Here is a 16,651-nt window from a genome sequence, read left to right on the forward strand (position 1 = left end):
TGGGGGGCGGCGTTGGAGGGGGGTAGGGCTGGTGGGGAGGGGGGTAGGGGCGTTGGAGGGAGGTAGGGGTGGTGAGGGGGGGGTGGTTAGGGTAGGGGGCAGCGGCGTACAGAGGGGGGGGGGCGACGGTGCGTTGGCCCCGGGCATCCGTCGCCCCCCCCTCTCTGCCCGCCGCTGCCCCCAAACCCCCCCATGGCCGCAACTCCCCCGATGGCCGCAACTCCCCCGATGGCCGCAACCCCCCGATGCCGCAACCCACCCCCCCCGATGGCCGCTACCCACTCCCCCGATGGCCGCAACCCACTCCCCCGATGGCCGCAACTCCCCCGATGGCCGCTACCCACTCCCCCGATGGCCGCAACCCACTCCCCCGATGGCCGCAACCCACTCCCCCGATGGCCGCTACCCACTCCCCCGATGGCCGCTACCCACTCCCCCGATGGCCGCTACCCACTCCCCCGATGGCCGCTACCCACTCCCCCGATGGCTGCTACCCACTCCCCCGATGGCCGCTACCCACTCCCCCGATGGCCGCAACCCCCTCCCCCGATGGCCGCAACCCACTCCCCCGATGGCCGCAACCCCCTCCCCCGATGGCCGCAACCCCCTCCCCCGATGGCCGCAACCCCCTCCCCCGATGGCCGCAACCCCCTCCCCCGATGGCCGCAACCCCCCGATGGCCGCAACCCACCCCCCCCCCCCAATGCCTCAACCCACCCCCGACACTGAACGGCGTCAACCATCATCAATGGTTGACGCCGTTTTAAATCAACTGTGATTTTCGCCGACGTGACCCGTGGCCACGTCGGCGGGACTTCGGCCCATCCGGGCCGGAGATTTCAGGTCAGTGCAAATAAAATGAAATCCCGCCGGCGCCAGCTGTTTTCACAGGCTGCCGACGGGATTTGCACAACGCCGGTTTTTTACCGGCGGGAGAATTCGAAAACCTGCGGGAGCGGAAATGACGCCGCTTCCCGCCAATTCTCCGACCCTACGTGGGGTCGGAGAATCCCGCCCCTGGTTTGTGTGTTGGTGTGTGTGAGTGTGTGAGAAAGCGAGAGATTGGTTTATGTGGGTGTCTGTGTGTGAAAGAGAATGGTTTGTGTGTGTGTGTGAGAGAGAGCGAGAGATTAGTTTATGTCTATGTTTTCATAGAACAGTACATAGAACAGTACAGCACAGAACAGGCCTTTCGGCCCTCAATGTTGTGCCGAGCAATGATCACCCCACTCAAACCCCACTTTTAGGACACTACGGGCAATTTAGCATGGCCAATCCACCTAACCCGCACATCTTTGGACTGTGGGAGGAAACCGGAGCACCCGGAGGAAACCCACGCACACAGGGGGAGGACGTGCAGACTCCACACAGACAGTGACCCAGCCGGGAATCGAACCTGGGACCCTGGAGCTGTGAAGCATTTATGCTAACCACCATGCTACCCTGCTGCCCCTAGTGAGTGAGAGAGAGTGGTTTGTGTGTGTGACAGCACAAGTTTAGTTTATATGTGTGAGAGAGTGAGATTGGTTTGTGTGTGTGTGTGAGAGAGCGACAGATTGGTTTATGTGGGTGTCGGTGTGTGAGTCTGTGTGAGAGATTGCTTTTTGTGTGTGAGAGCGAGAGATTGGTTTATGTGGGCGTCTGTGCGTGAGAGAGAGTGGTTTGTGTGTGTGTGTGAGTGAGTCTTTTGTCTGTGTGTCTATATTAGTTTGTGTGTGTCTCTGTATGTGTGTGTGAGAGAGAGTGGATTGTGTGAGTGTGTGAGTGAGTCTTTTGTCTGTGTGTCTATATTAGTTTGTGTGTGTCTCTGTATGTGTGTGTGTGAGAGAGAGTGGATTGTGTGAGTGTGTGAGTGAGTCTTTTGTCTGTGTGTCTATATTAGTTTGTGTGTGTCTCTGTATGTGTGTGTGTGAGAGAGAGTGGATTGTGTGAGTGTGTGAGTGAGTCTTTTGTCTGTGTGTCTATATTAGTTTGTGTGTGTCTCTGTATGTGTGTGTGTGAGAGAGAGTGGATTGTGTCGGTGTCTGTGTGAGAGGTTTGCTAGTGTATGTGAGAGAGCGAGAGATTGGTTTATGTGGGTGTCCATTTGTGAGAGTGGTTTGTGTGTGTGTGTGTGGTAGTCACCACTGTTGTATGTACCACATATGAAGTGTATTACGGTAAGACCCCTGTAGTACAGGTACAGGGGTAGATCCCTGCCTGCTGGCTCTGCCCAGTAGGCGGAGTATAAATGTGTGGGCTCTCCGAGCTGCAGCCATTTCGGCAGCAGCTGTTGGAGGCTACACATCTCTGTGTAATAAAGCCTCGATTACACTCTGCTCTCGTCTCGTCATAATTGATAGTGCATCAGTGTGAGAGCGAGAGATTGGTTTGTGTGGGTGTTTGTGTGTGAGTGTGTGCGACAGAGTGGTTTAAGTGGGTGTCTATGTGTGAGTGTGTGAGAGAGAGTGGTTTGTGTGGGTGTCTATGTGTGAGTGTGTTTGAAAGATTGGTTTGTGTGGGTGTCCATGTGTGACTGTGTGTGAGAGATTGGCTGGTGTGTGTGAGAGAGCGAGAGATTGGTTCATCTGGGTGTGTGAAAGAGAGTCGTTTGTGTGTGTGAGAGCGCAAGATTTGTTTATGTGGGTGTCGATGTGTGAGAGGGTGTGGTTTATAGAACATAGAACATAGAAAAATACAGCACAGAACAGGCTCTTCGGCCTACGATGTTGTGCCGAACTTTTGTCCTGGATTAAGAACAAATGAATCTACACCCCCATCATTTGACCGTAATCCATGTACCTATCCAATAGCCGCTTGAAGGTCCCTAATGTTTCCGACTGGGCAGCATGGTAGCACAAGTGGATAGCACTGTGGCTTCACAGCGCCAGGGTCCCAGGTTCAATTCCCCGCTGGGTCACTGTCTGTGGGGAGTCTGCACATTCTCCCAGTGTCTGCGTGGGTTTCCTCCGGGTGCTCCGGTTTCCTCCCACAATCCAAAGACGTGCAGGTTAGGTGGATTGGCCTTGCTAAATTGCCCTTAGTGACCAAAGAGTTAGGAGGGGTTATTGGGTTACGGGGATAGGGTGGAAGTGAGGGATTAAGTGGGTCGGTGCAGACTCGATAGATGAATGGCCTCCTTCTGCACTGTATGTTCTATGTTCTATGACTCAACTACTTCCACAGGCAGTGCATTCCATGCCTCCACTACTCTCTGGGCAAAGAACCTACCTCTGACATCCCCCCTATATCTTCCACCATTCACCTTAAATTTATGTCCCCTTGTAATGGTTTGTTCTACCGGGGAAAAAGTCTACTCAATGTATTCCCCTTGTCATCTTATAAACCTCTATCAAGTCGCCCCTCATCCTTCTCCGTTCTAATGAGAAAAGGCCCAGCACCTACAACCTTTCCTCGTAAGACCTACTCTCCATTCCAGGCAACATCCTGGTAAATCTCCTTTGCACCTTTTCCAAAGCTTCCACATCCTTCCTAAAATGAGGCGACCAGAACTGCACACAGTACTCCAATTGTGACCTTACCAAGGTTTTGTACAGCTGCATCATCACCTCACAGCTCTTAAATTCAATCCCTCTGCTAATGAACGCTAGCACACCATGGGCCTTCTTCACAGCTCTATCCACTTGAGTGGCAACTTTCAATGATCCATGAACATAGACCCCAAGATCTCTCTGCTCCTCCACATTGCCAAGAACCCTGTATTCCGCATTCATATTTGTCCTTCCAAGCTGGACAACTTCACACTTTTCAGGGTTAAACTCCATCTGCCACTTCTCAGCCCAGCTCTGCATCCTATCCATGTCTATTTGCAGCCGACAACAACCCTCCTCACTATCCACAACTCCACCAATCTTCGTATCATCTGCAAATTTACTGACCCACCCTTCAACTCCCTCATCCAAGTCGTTAATGAAAATCACAAACAGCAGAGGACCCAGAACGCATCCCTGTGGTACGCCACTGGTAACTGGGCTGGCAACTTTGCCATCCACCCCATTCTTTGACTTCTATCGGTTAGCCAGTTCGTTATCAAACTGGCCAAATTTCCCATGCCTCCTTACTTTCTGCATAAGCCTCCCATGGGGAACCTTATCAAATGCCTTACTAAAATCCATGTACACCACATCCACTGCTTTACCTTCATCCACGTTCTTGGTCACCTCCTCAAAGAATTCAATGAGACTTGTGAGGCAAGACCTACCCCTCACAAATCCATGCTGACTATCCCTAATCAAGCAGTGTCTTTCCAGATGCTCAGAAATCCTATCCCTCAACACCCTTTCCATTACTTTGCCTACCACCGAAGTAAGACTAACTGGCCTGGAATTCCCAGGGTTATCCCTGTTCCCTTGACATTCGCCACTCTCCAATCCCCTGGTACCACCCCTGTTGACAGTGAGGACGAAAAGATCATCGCCAACGGCTCTGCAATTTCATCTTTTGCTTCCCATGGAATCCTTGGATATATCCCGTCATGCCCGGGGGACTTGACTATCCTTAAGTTTTTCAAAATGCCAACACATCTTCCTTCCGAACAAGTATCTCCCCGAGCTTACCAGTCTGTTTCACACTGTCCTCTCCAACAATACGGCCCCTCTCATTCGTAAATACTGAAGAAAAGTACTCGTTCAAGACCTCGCCCATCTCTTCAGACTCAATACACAATCTCCCGCTACTGTCCTTGATCTGACCTATCCTCGCTCTAGTCATTCTCATATTTCTCACATATGTGAAAAAGGCCTTGGGGTTTTCCTTGATTCTACCCGCCAAAGATTTTTCATGCCCTCTCTTAGCTTTCCTAATCCCTTTCTTCAGTTCTCTCCTCGCTATCTTGTATCCCCCCAGCGCCCTGTCTGAACCTTGTTTCCTCAGCCTTATATAAGTATCCTTCTTCCTCTTAACAAGACATTCAACCTCTCTCGACCATCTCTTTCCTGCCTGACAGGGACATACAAATCAAGGACATGTATAATCTGTTCCTTAAACAAGTTCCACATTTCAATTTACAGCCTATATTCCCCACTAATGCACATCAGTTCTTGTCTGACAGCATCATATTTACCCTTCCCCCAATTGTAAACCTTGCCCTGTTGCACGCACCTATCCCTCTCCATTACTAAAGTGAAAGTCACAGAAGTGGTCAGTATCTCCAAAATGCTCCCCCACTAACAAATCTATCACTTGCCCTGGTTCATTAACAAGTACCAAATCCAATATGGCCTCCCCTCTGGTCGGACAATCTACATAATGTGTTAGAAAAGCTTCCTGGGCACACTGCACAAACACCACCCCATCTAAACAATTTGATCTAAAAGAGTTTCCACTCAATATTTGGGAAGTTGAAGTCACCCATGACTACTGCCCTGTGACTTCTGCACTTTTCCAAAATCTGTTTCTCCATATTGGGGGTGGGCGATAGAAAACTCCCAACAAGGTGACTGCTCCTTTCCTATTTCTGACTTCAACCCATACTATCTGAGTAAGCAGATCCTCCTCGAATTGCCTTTCTGCAGCTGTTATACTATCTCTAATTAACAATGCAAACCCCCCCCCCCCCCCCACCTCTTTTACCACCCTCCCAAACCTTATTGAAACATCAATAACCAGGAACTATTTCTGCCCCTCTTCTTTCCAAGTTTCCGTGATGGCCACCATATCATAGTCCCAAGTACCGATCCATGTCTTAAGTTCAGCCACCTTATTACTGATGCTTCTTGAGTTGAAGTATACACACTTCAACCCATCTCCGTGCCTGCAAGTACTCTCCTTTGTCAGTGTTACCTTCCCCACTGTCTCACTATCTGCTTTGGTGCCCTGAACATCAGCTACCTTAGTTGCTGGACAACAAGTCCGGTTCCCATTCCCCTGCCAAATTAGTTTAAACCCTCCCGAAGAGTACTAGAAAACCTCCCTCCCAGGATATTGGTGCCCCTCTGGTTCAGATGCAACCCGTCCTGCTTGTACAGGTCCCACCTTCCCCAGAATGCGCTCCAATTATCCAAATACCTGAAGCCTTCCCTCCTACACCATTCCTGCAGCCACGTGTTCAACTGCACTCTCTCCCTATTCTTAGCCTCGCTATCACGTGGCACCGGCAACAAACCAGAGATGACAACTCTGTCTGTCCTGGCTTTTAACTTCCAGCCAACTCCCTAAACTCGTTCATTACCCCTTTTCCTACCTATGTCGTTGGTACCAATGTGCACCACGACTTCTGGCTGTTCACCCTCCTCCTTAAGGATCCTGAAGACATGGTCCGAGACATCCCTGGACCTGGGAGGCAACATACCTTCCGGGAGTCTCGCTCGCGACCACAGAATCTCCTATCTATTCCCCTGACCATTGAGTCTCCTATCACTATTGCTTTTCTATTCTTCTTCACCCCAAGGGTTGTGAATCTATGGAATTCCTTGCCCAGTGAAGCAGTTGAGGCTCCTTCAATAAATGTTTTTAAGATTAAAATAGTTTTTTGAAGAATAAAGGGTTATGTTGTTCGGGCCACAAAAGATCAGCCATGATCTCATTGAATGGTGGAGCAGGCTCGAAGGGCCAGATGGCCTACTCCTGCTCCTAATTCTTATGTTCTTATGTTCTTATTCTCCCCCCTTCCCTTCTGAGCCCCAGAGCCAGACTCAGTGCCAGAGACCTGGCTGCTAGGGCCTTCTCCCAGTAGGCCATCCCCCCAACAGCATCCAAAATGGTATACTTGTTTTGAAGGGGAACGGCCACGAGGGATCCCTGCACTGTCTGTCCATTTATTTTCTTTCCCCTGACTGTAACCCAACTACTCTTGTCCTGTACCTTGGATGTGGTACCTCCCTGTAACACTTCTCTGTTACCCCCTCTGCCTCCCAGATGATCTGAAGTTCATCCAGCTCCTGCTCCAGTTCCCTAACACGGTCTCTGAGGAGCTGGAGTTGAGTGCACTTCCCGCAGGTATAGTCAGCAGGGACACCAGTGGTATCCCTCACCACCTACATCCTACAGGAGGAGCACTGTCCTAGCCTCCATCCCCTCTTACCTTACAGAATATAGCTGCTTAGTGGACCACCTGGAACTCCACCCTCCGACTCTGCTCCCAGTCAGCTGCACTCTCTGTAAACTCCTGGCTCCCTTCACGCTCTTTGAGGAAATGTAGGAAATGAAATGAAAGGAGCACCTTGCTCCCCACTCACCGAACTCTCTCAGTCACCAAACTCTGACTATAGCACTCAAATGCACCCAAATTCAGCACTCCCTCAGTCACCAAACTCTGACTATAGCACTCAAATGCACCCAAATTCAGCACCCACTCAGTCACCAAACTCTGACTATAGCACTCAAATGCACCCAAATTCAGCACTCCCTCAGTCACCAAACTCTGACTATAGCACTCAAATGCACCCAAATTCAGCACTCCCTCAGTCACCAAACTCTCACTATAGCACTCAAATGCACCCAAATTCAGCACTCCCTCAGTCACCAAACTCTCACTATTGCACTCAAATGCACCCAAATTCAGCACTCAGTGCAAACAAAGTCAGCACTGTAGGTGGCTCACTTTTATACTGTGACTAGCCTCTCAAAACTGGCCTAATCCAATTAACTAATTAACAAGCTCCTGCTGCAAGTAGCTACAAGTAGAACCTTTGTTTAAAGCTGATTAAAAATTCACCTTCTCAACCAAACAGCAACTTTTAAGTTAATTAACTGAATAACAGAAATACTAGACATTCGATAAAAATAAAAAATAAAACCTTATTATCCCTCAGTCACCAAACTCTCACCATAGCACTCAAATGCACTAAAATTCAGCACTCAGTACAAACAAAAAAAAAGTGCAAGAGAGAGTGGTTGTGTGGGTGCCTATGTGTGAGTGTGTGTGAGAGATTGGTTTGTTAGTGTGTCTGTGTGTGAGTGTGTGAGAGCGAGTGGATTGTGTGGGCTCTGTGTGTGAGTGTGTGTTAGAGATTGGTTTATGTGGGTGTCTGCGTGTCAGAGAGAGTGGTTGGTGTGTGTGTAAGAGCGAGAGATTGGTTTGTGAGGGTGGCTATCTGTGAGTGTGTGAGAGAGAGTGGTTTGTGTGAGAGATTGGTTTGTGTGTGTGTCCGTGTGTGAGTGTGAGAGAGTGTGGTTTGTATGGGCGTCTATGTGTGTGTGTGTGTGAGAGAGTAAGAGACTGGTCTGTGTCATTGTCAATGTGTGAGTGTTTGAGAGAGAGTAGTTTGTGTGTGCATGAGAGCAAGAGATTTGTTTACGTAGGTGTCTGTGTGTGAGTGTGTGCAAGTGATACACTATCAATTATGACGAGATGAGAGTAGGATGTAATCGAGGCTTTATTACAGAGATGTGTGGCCTCCCACAGCAGCTGACAAAATGGCTGCTGTACAGGGAGTACACATATTTATACTCCGCCTACTGGGCGGAACCAGCAGGCAGGGATCTACCCCCGTACCTGTAGTACAGGGGCCTTACCGTAAAACCCATATATATATATATCCAGTATAATACATCAGTGGTGACTACCACATTCACCCCCTGTTAAAAATGAGTCCAGCGGGGGTGGTGGAGAACTATATACAGGCCAGTTGCTTTTAAAAATCACAGAGAATATTACAAATTCAGGCAGTCCGGGGCCTTGATCTGCCGCCGAGAGCGCCGCAGTGCTGGTGGCGACTCTGACGTCGGCTTGGTCTTCGGTGACTCCGTGAGCGTGTCGAAATCCTCTTCATCCCTGGGTGGGAGCAAGGGGAGGACCGATTATCCTGGAGCGGGGGCTGCGGTGGGGTGCACCGGGGGAAGGGAGGGTGGCGCCAGGGCAGAAGGGAGGTGTGTGGGGAACCAGCTAGCGCCAGGTCCCTGAGGGAGACTGTGTCTTGGCGGCCGTCGGGGTATGCTACGTAAGCGTACTGCGGGTTGGCGTGGAGTAGCTGTACCCTCTCAACCAGTGGGTCCACCTTGTGGAGTCGCACGTTTCTACGGAGGAGAACGGGTCCTGGACCTGCCAGCCATGTTGGGAGCGAAACCCTGGAGGTGGAGTTCCTGGGAAAGACAAAGAGACTTTCATGGGGGGTTTCATTTGTCGCGGTTCGCAGGAGCGACCGAATGGAGTGAAGTGCATCGGGGAGGACCTCCTGCCTGGGAGGCTGGGAGATTTCTGGACCGTAGGGCCAGCTGGACGGCCCACCAGACTGTCCCATTCTCCCGCTCCACCTGCCCGTTTCCCCAGGGGTTGTAGCTGGTCATCCTGCTCGAGGCAATGCCCCTGTTGAGCAGAAACGGGCACAGCTCATAAATGAGGATCCCGGGTCGCTGTGGACGTAGGTGGGGAAACCGAACAGGGTGAAGATGGTGTTGAGGGCTTTGATGACGGTGGCAGACGTCATATCAGGGCATGGACAGTGTAGTAATCCACGGGAGGCAGGAGTTCCGTCACCACACCAATATTTATTTACAATAACGATATTACAGGAGCAGCTACAAACAGTGCTGCGAGCAGTCCAGTCAACTTAAGACTGCTCACAAAGCCTACACAGGTGATTATATGGGCCCCCTCAATGAGCTATCATTGAGGGAGCTCATACTCCAATTGGCCAACCAATAAAGCCAATTGGAGTTCATTACACCCCTCCCCCCCAAGGTCCGAGGAATTCCTGCCAGCTGGCATTCCTCTGAGCTTCTTCCTGCTCCTCATGTCTGGGTCTGTCACCTCTGTGTCGACTGCTGGGTCGTTCTCCGAAGTGGGCGGGGTGTACCTTATAGATGCCCGTCTTTTCCTTGACCTCCTTGGAAGTTGTTCTTCCTCCTCCTCGGGGAGAGGTGTCGCGGCGGCCTCGTCAAGTGTGTCCATTTCCGACTCTGATGACTGGATGACGGGGTCTGGAGAAATTGCTCGGGGCTGGGGTGTGGATATCCTTTCCGTCTGGGCTATCCCAGCTTGAGGCGGTCCTGCTTCACCTGCCTCCAGGTGTGGTTCCACTGCCCTTATTTGGTCCAGGTGATTCTTCAGCACCTTACCTCCTATTGAAACCTCATAGGATATGGGCCCTGTTTGGGACTCTACTGTACCTTTGACCCACGTTGGTCCATTCCCATAATTCTTGACCCAAACCGGTGCCCCCACCTGGAAATGTCTCTGCTGCCGACTATTATCATGTCCCCTGCGTTGGGCCTCCTGTTGTTTCTCCACTTTCCCCGTTAAATTTGGGAAAAGGAGACTCAGCCTCGTTCGCAGCCACCTTCCCATTAACAGTTCAGCTGGCAGTATGCCCGTTGTGGAATGTGGTGTGGTCCTGTAATCAAACAGCCAGCGGGAGAGCTTTGTGTCTATTGACGCTGCCGGCTGCTTCTTGAGTCCCGCTTTAAGTGTCTGGACCGCTCTCTCTGCCAGGCCGTTGGTCGCTGGATGGTAAGGGGCCGTTTTGATGTGACGGACTCCGTTTTCCTTCAGGAATTTTCCAAATTCCCCACTTGTGAATGCCGTTCCGTTGTCCGACACCAATACCTCCGGAAGTCCATGTGTTGCAAACGAGGCCCTGAGCTTTTCAATTGTCGATGCTGTGCTTGCCGTATTTACCCGGTGGACGTCCAACCATTTGGAATGGGCGTCCATTATCACCAAATACATTGAGCCCATGAAAGGGCCGGCATGGTCAATATGCAGGCGGGTCCACGGTCTGCCTGGCCATTCCCAAGGGTGCAATGGCGCCGCTGGTGGCACTCTTTGCCCCTGTTGGCACTCCTGGCACTGACGTACCAAGGCTGCTATGTCTGTGTCCAAACCTGGCCACCAAACATAGCTTCGAGCTAGCATCTTCATTTTAGACACCCCTGGGTGTCCGTGATGTAACTCAGTTAAGATTGCCTGACGGCCCTGAGCTGGGACGATTACCTGGGCTCCCCATAATAGGATACCGTCTTCTACGGTTATTTGGTCCCTTCTGTTCCAGTATGGGTGCAGCTGGGGCTTCACTGGTCTTTCCAGTTCCCCTGTTAGCAGTAAATGCTTCATCTTGGCTAAAACTGGGTCTTTTTGCGTCCACAACCGAATATGTCGTGCGTCTACTGGTAGGGTGTCCAAAAAATTTAGAGTCATTACTGTCTCCTCTACTTTTGGTATTTGCGGCGGAGTGTCGGGGAGGGGAAGTCTGCTCAAAGCATCTGCATGTGCTACTCGCGTTCCCGGTCTGTGCTCCAGAACGTATTTATATGCCGCCAGTAGCAACGCCCAGCGTTGGATTCTAGCTGATGCAATCGGGGGTATTGACTTGTCTTCTTTTAATAACCCTAATAACGGCTTATGGTCCGTCACTATGGTGAATTTCCGCCCGTACAGATACTGGTGAAATTTTTTTACTGCGAATATCACTGCCCAGTCCTTCCTTCTCAATTTGGGCGTACTTCCTCTCAGCCATCGCCAAGGTCCTCGAAGCATAGGCTATTGGCCGTTCTTCCCCATTCCTTCCTCTATGGGCTAAGACGGCTCCTACCCCGTAGGGAGATGCATCACAAGTGACCACCAACTCCTTCCTTGGGTCATAATGCTCTAGGGGACCTCCGGTAGTGGCAATGACCAGCTGAGCCGCATGTTCGGAGGCTCCCGAAAAAAACGGACTTCGGGGCTTTTTTAAAGGCCCCCAACGGAGCTAAAGAGGCAAATCCCGACGGGGGAAGAGGCCAGGAGTTGTCCCATGGTGCAGACCAGGAGCGGAGCAGGGAGAGAATCGGGAGGAAAAACTTTTGAAACAAATCGGGACCCGCAGGACAAAATGGCGGCCGGCGAAAGTTTTGAAGAACTGAAGAAGTGGGTCCAGACGATTCTGCTGAGCCTCTTCCAGGATCTGAAAGTGGAGCTGCTGGAGTCCATCAAGGTAACCAACAGGGAACTGATGGAGACCCAGACAGCCCAGGGGGCTGCGATCCGGGAGCTGCAGCAGCAAGCCGCCGAGAGGGAGGACGAGGTCGTGGCCGTGGTGGGGAAGGTAGAGGTGCACGAGGCGCTCCATAAAAGATGGCAGGAGCGGTTCGAGGAGTTGGACAACCGGTCGAGGAGGAAGAATTTACGGATCCTGGGCCTCACGGAGGGGCTGGAGGGGTCGGACCTAGCGGCCTATGTGGTGATGATGCTGAACACGCTGATGGGGGCTGGGTCCTTCCAGGGGCCCCTGGAGTTGGAGGGGGCCCACAGAATTCTGGCTAGGAGGCCCAAGCCGAACGAGCCGCCGCGGGCGGTGTTGGTGAGGTTCCACCGGTTTGTGGATCGTGAGTGTGTGCTCCGGTGGGCCAAGAAGGAGCGGAGCAGCAAATGGGAGAACATGGAGGTGCGGATCTTCCAGGACTGGAGTGCGAAGGTGGCGAGGCAGAGGGCCGGGTTTAACCGGACGAAGGCGGTGCTCCACAGACGGAAGGTGAAGTTTGGAATGTTGCAGCCGGCGCGTCTGTGGGTCACCTACCAGGATCGGCACCACTATTTTGAGTCCCCGGAGGAGGCGTGGGACTTCGTGCAAGCCGAGAAACTGGACACAAACTGAGGGTCCCCCGGATGGGGGATGCTGTGGAATACTGTATTTATTTATACTGTATGTGTATCTGCGGGGTTTAGGGTATGATGTGGGGTGGCCGTAGGGTGGGTGGGGTGATGCCGTATGGGTGTTTTCTTTATGGGTTTTCTAGCAGGAGTTGGGTGGACGGGTTTGGACTGAGGGGTAAACGGAGTGTTTGGGGAGCTGGTGGAGGGACTGACAATGGGAGTGGCCCTGGGGGAGGGGCAGTCCCACGTTGGGAGGAGCCGAAAGTAGGGCGGGAGCCGCCGGGGTCAGCAGAAGATATCTGGCTCACGGGAGTGCTGTAGAGGGGGGGCTAGGAGGAGTCCTAGCCTGGGGGGGGGAGGGGAGGGGGGGGGGGGGGGGGTTACCGGGTTGCTGCTGAAGCGGTCAGGAAGGAGCTGGAGGACGCAGGGAGTGCTGGAGGGGGGGAGGTGCCGCCGTGGGAAACTGGCAGAGCGTGGGACGCTGGCCGGGGGTGGGCAAGGGATGGGGTATGGCTAATCGGCAGGGGAAGGGGGCAGGGAGCCCTCAGATCCGGCTGATAACCTGGAATGTGAGGGGGCTGAATGGGCCGGTCAAAAGGGCCCGAGTAGTTGCGCACCTGAAGGGACTGAAGGCGGATGTGGCCATGCTCCAGGAGACACACCTGAGAGCAGGTCCGGCTGAGAAAGGGGTGGGTGGGCCAGGTATTCCACTCAGGGCTGGACGAGAAGAGTAAAGGGGTGGCGATCCTGGTGGGGAAGAAGGTGTTGTTTGAGGCGTTGAAGGTGGTGGCTGACAGTGGCGGGAGGTACGTGATGGTGAGTGGCAAGCTGCAGGGGGAGTGGGTAGTGTTGATGAATGTTTATGCCCCAAATTGGGACGATGCGAGGTTCATGTGGCGTATGCTGGGCCGCATTCCGGACCTGGAGGTGGAGGGCCTGATCATGGGGGGAGACTTTAACACTGTGCTGGATCCCCCATTGGATCGATCCAAGTCCCGGACGGGTAGGAGGTCGGCGGCGGCTAAGGTGCTGAGGGGATTTATGGACCAGATGGGGGGGTGGACCCTTGGAGGTTTGAGAGGCCAAGGGCCAGGGAATACTCGTTTTTCTCCCATGTACATAAGGCCTACTCGAGGATTGACTTTTTTGTCCTGAGCAGGGGGCTGGTGCCGAGGGTGGAGGAAGTGGAATACTACGCCTTTGCCATTTCGGACCATGCCCCGCACTGGATGGACCTCGGGCTGGGGGAAGAGAGGGACCAACGTCCGCTCTGGCGCATGGAGGTGGGGCTGCTGGCAGAGGAGGAGGTGGCCGGGAGGGTCCGGGGGTGTATTGAGAGATACCTCGAGGCCAATGATAATGGGGAGGTTCGGGTGGGGACGGTCTGGGAGGCATTGAAGGCGGTGATGAGGGGGGAATTGATCTCCATCCGAGCCCATAGGGAGAGGGGGGAGCAGAGGGAAAGGGAAAGACTGATAGGGGAGATGGTGCAAGTGGATAGGAGATATGCGGAGGCCCCGGAGGAGGGATTGCTGGGGGAGAGGCGTAGCCTACAGGCCAGATTTGACCTACTGACGACCAGAAAGGCGGAAGCCCAGTGGAGGAAAGCACAGGGGGCGGTGTATGAACAAAGGGAGAAGGCGAGCAGGATGCTGGCGCACCAGCTCCGGAAGCGAGACGCGGCCAGGGAGATTGGGGGAGTGAGGGATAGCGCTGGGAAGGTGGTGCGGAGGGGGGTAGAGGTCAATGGGGTCTTCAGGGACTTTTATGGGGAACTGTACCGCTCTGAGCCCCCGGTGGAGGAGGGTGGAATGGGGCGCTTCCTGGACAGGTTGCGTTTCCCGAGGGTGGAAGAGGAGCGGGTGGAGGGACATGGGGCACCGATCGAGTTGGAGGAGGTTGTCAAAGGGATAGGGAGCATGCAGTCGGGGAAGGCGCCGGGGCCGGACGGGTTTCCGGTGGAATTTTATAAAAAGTATTTCGACCTGTTGGACCCCCTGTTGGTTCGGACCTTTAACGAGGCATGGGAGGGGGGGGCTTTACCCCCAACTATGTCGCGGGCGCTGATTTCCTTGATCCTGAAGCGGGACAAGGACCCTCTGCAGTGTGGATCATATAGGCCGATTTTGTTGCTGAACGCCAAGCTGCTGGCAAAGATCCTGGCCACTAGAATAGAGGATTGTGTGCCGGGGTCATACATAGAACATAGAACAGTACAGCACAGAACAGGCCCTTCGGCCCTCGATGTTGTGCCGAGCCATGATCTCCCCACTCAAACTCACTTATCCACCCTATACCCATAACCCAACAACTCCCCCTTAACCTTACTTTTTTTTTTAGGACACTACGGGCAATTTAGCATGGCCAATCCACCTAAGCCGCACATCTTTGGACTGTGGGAGGAAACCGGAGCACCCGGAGGAAACCCACGCACACACGGGGAGGACGTGCAGACTCCGCACAGACAGTGACCCAGCCGGGAACCGAACCTGGGACCCTGGAGCTGTGAAGCATTGATGCTAACCACTATGCTACCGTGCTACCCGTGAGGACCAGACGGGGTTTGTGAAGGGAAGGCAGCTGAACACAAATGTGCGAAGACTCCTCAATGTCATTATGATGCCGGCGGTGGAAGGGGAGGCGGAGATAGTGGTGGCGTTGGACGCGGAGAGGGCCTTCGATAGGGTGGAGTGGGAGTACTTGTGGGAGGTGTTGGAGAGTTTTGGGTGTGGGGAGGGGTTTATTCGGTGGGTGAGGCTGCTCTACGAGGCCCCGATGGCAAGTGTAGCCACGAATATGAGGAGGTCGGAGTACCTTCAGCTGCATCGGGGGACGAGACAGGGGTGCCCCCTGTCCCCCTTGCTCTTCGCGTTGGCAATTGAGTCCCTGGCCATGGCATTGAGGGAGTCAGGGAACTGGAGGGGCATGGTGCGGGGTGGGGAGGAGCATCGAGTGTCACTGTACGCGGACGACCTGCTGCTGTATGTGGCGGACCCGGTGGGGGGGATGCCGGAGGTGATGAGGATCCTTGGGGAATTCGGGGGTTTCTCGGGGTATAAGCTGAACCTGGGCAAGAGCGAGGTGTTTGCGGTGCATCCGGGGGATCAAGAGGACGGGATTGGTAGGCTCCCACTGAAGCAGGCAGGGAAGAGCCTCAGGTACCTAGGGGTCCAGGTGGCTGGGAGTTGGGGGGCCCTGCATAAGCTCAACCTCACAAGGTTGGTGGAGCAGATGGAGGAGGAGTTTAAGAGGTGGGATATATTACCGCTGTCACTGGCGGGGAGGGTGCAGTCCATTAAGATGACGGTGCTCCCGAGGCTTTTGTTCTTGTTCCAGTGCCTCCCCATCTGTATCCCAAAGGCCTTTTTCAGGAGGGTCAACAGCAGTATCACGGGTTTTGTGTGGGCGCATGGGACTCCAAGGGTTCGAAGAGTGTTCCTGGAACGAGGCAGGGATAGGGGGGGGGGGGGCTGGCATTGCCCAACCTCTGTGGGTACTACTGGGCGGCCAACGCAGCGATGGTGCATAAGTGGGTAATGCACGAGGAGGGGGCAGCATCGAAGAGGATGGAGGCTGCGTCTTGTGTGGGCACGAGCCTGGAAGCGCTAGTAACGGCGCCGTTGCCGCTCCCTCCAACGAGGTATACCACGAGCCCGGTGGTGGCGGCTACCCTCAAAATTTGGGGGCAATGGAGACGGCACAGGGGAGAAATGGGGGGCTCGATGGTGGCCCCGATACGGGGGAACCATCGGTTCGCCCCAGGGAGCATTGATGGCGGATTTCTGGGCTGGCACAGGGCAGGGGTTAGGAGGTTGAGGGACCTGTTTGTGGAGGGGAGGTTCGCGAGCTTGGGGGAGTTAGAGGGGAAGTTTGGGCTCCCCCCGGGGAACATGTTTAGGTACATCCAGGTGAGGGCGTTTGCCAGGCAGCAGTTGGAGGGGTTCCCCTTGCTGCCCCCACGAGGGGTGCGGGATAGGTTGCTCTCGGGGGTGTGGGTCGGAGGAGGGAGGATCTCAGACATATACCGGGAAATGCAGGAGGTAGACGAGGCCTCGGTGGAGGAACTGAAGGGGAAGTGGGAAGAGGAGCTGGGGGAGGGGATTGAGGAGGGGACGTGGGCGGATGCCCTGGAGAGAGTGAATT

The sequence above is a fragment of the Scyliorhinus canicula genome, chromosome 18, assembly GCF_902713615.1.
Source record: "Scyliorhinus canicula chromosome 18, sScyCan1.1, whole genome shotgun sequence".
NCBI lineage: Eukaryota > Metazoa > Chordata > Chondrichthyes > Carcharhiniformes > Scyliorhinidae > Scyliorhinus > Scyliorhinus canicula.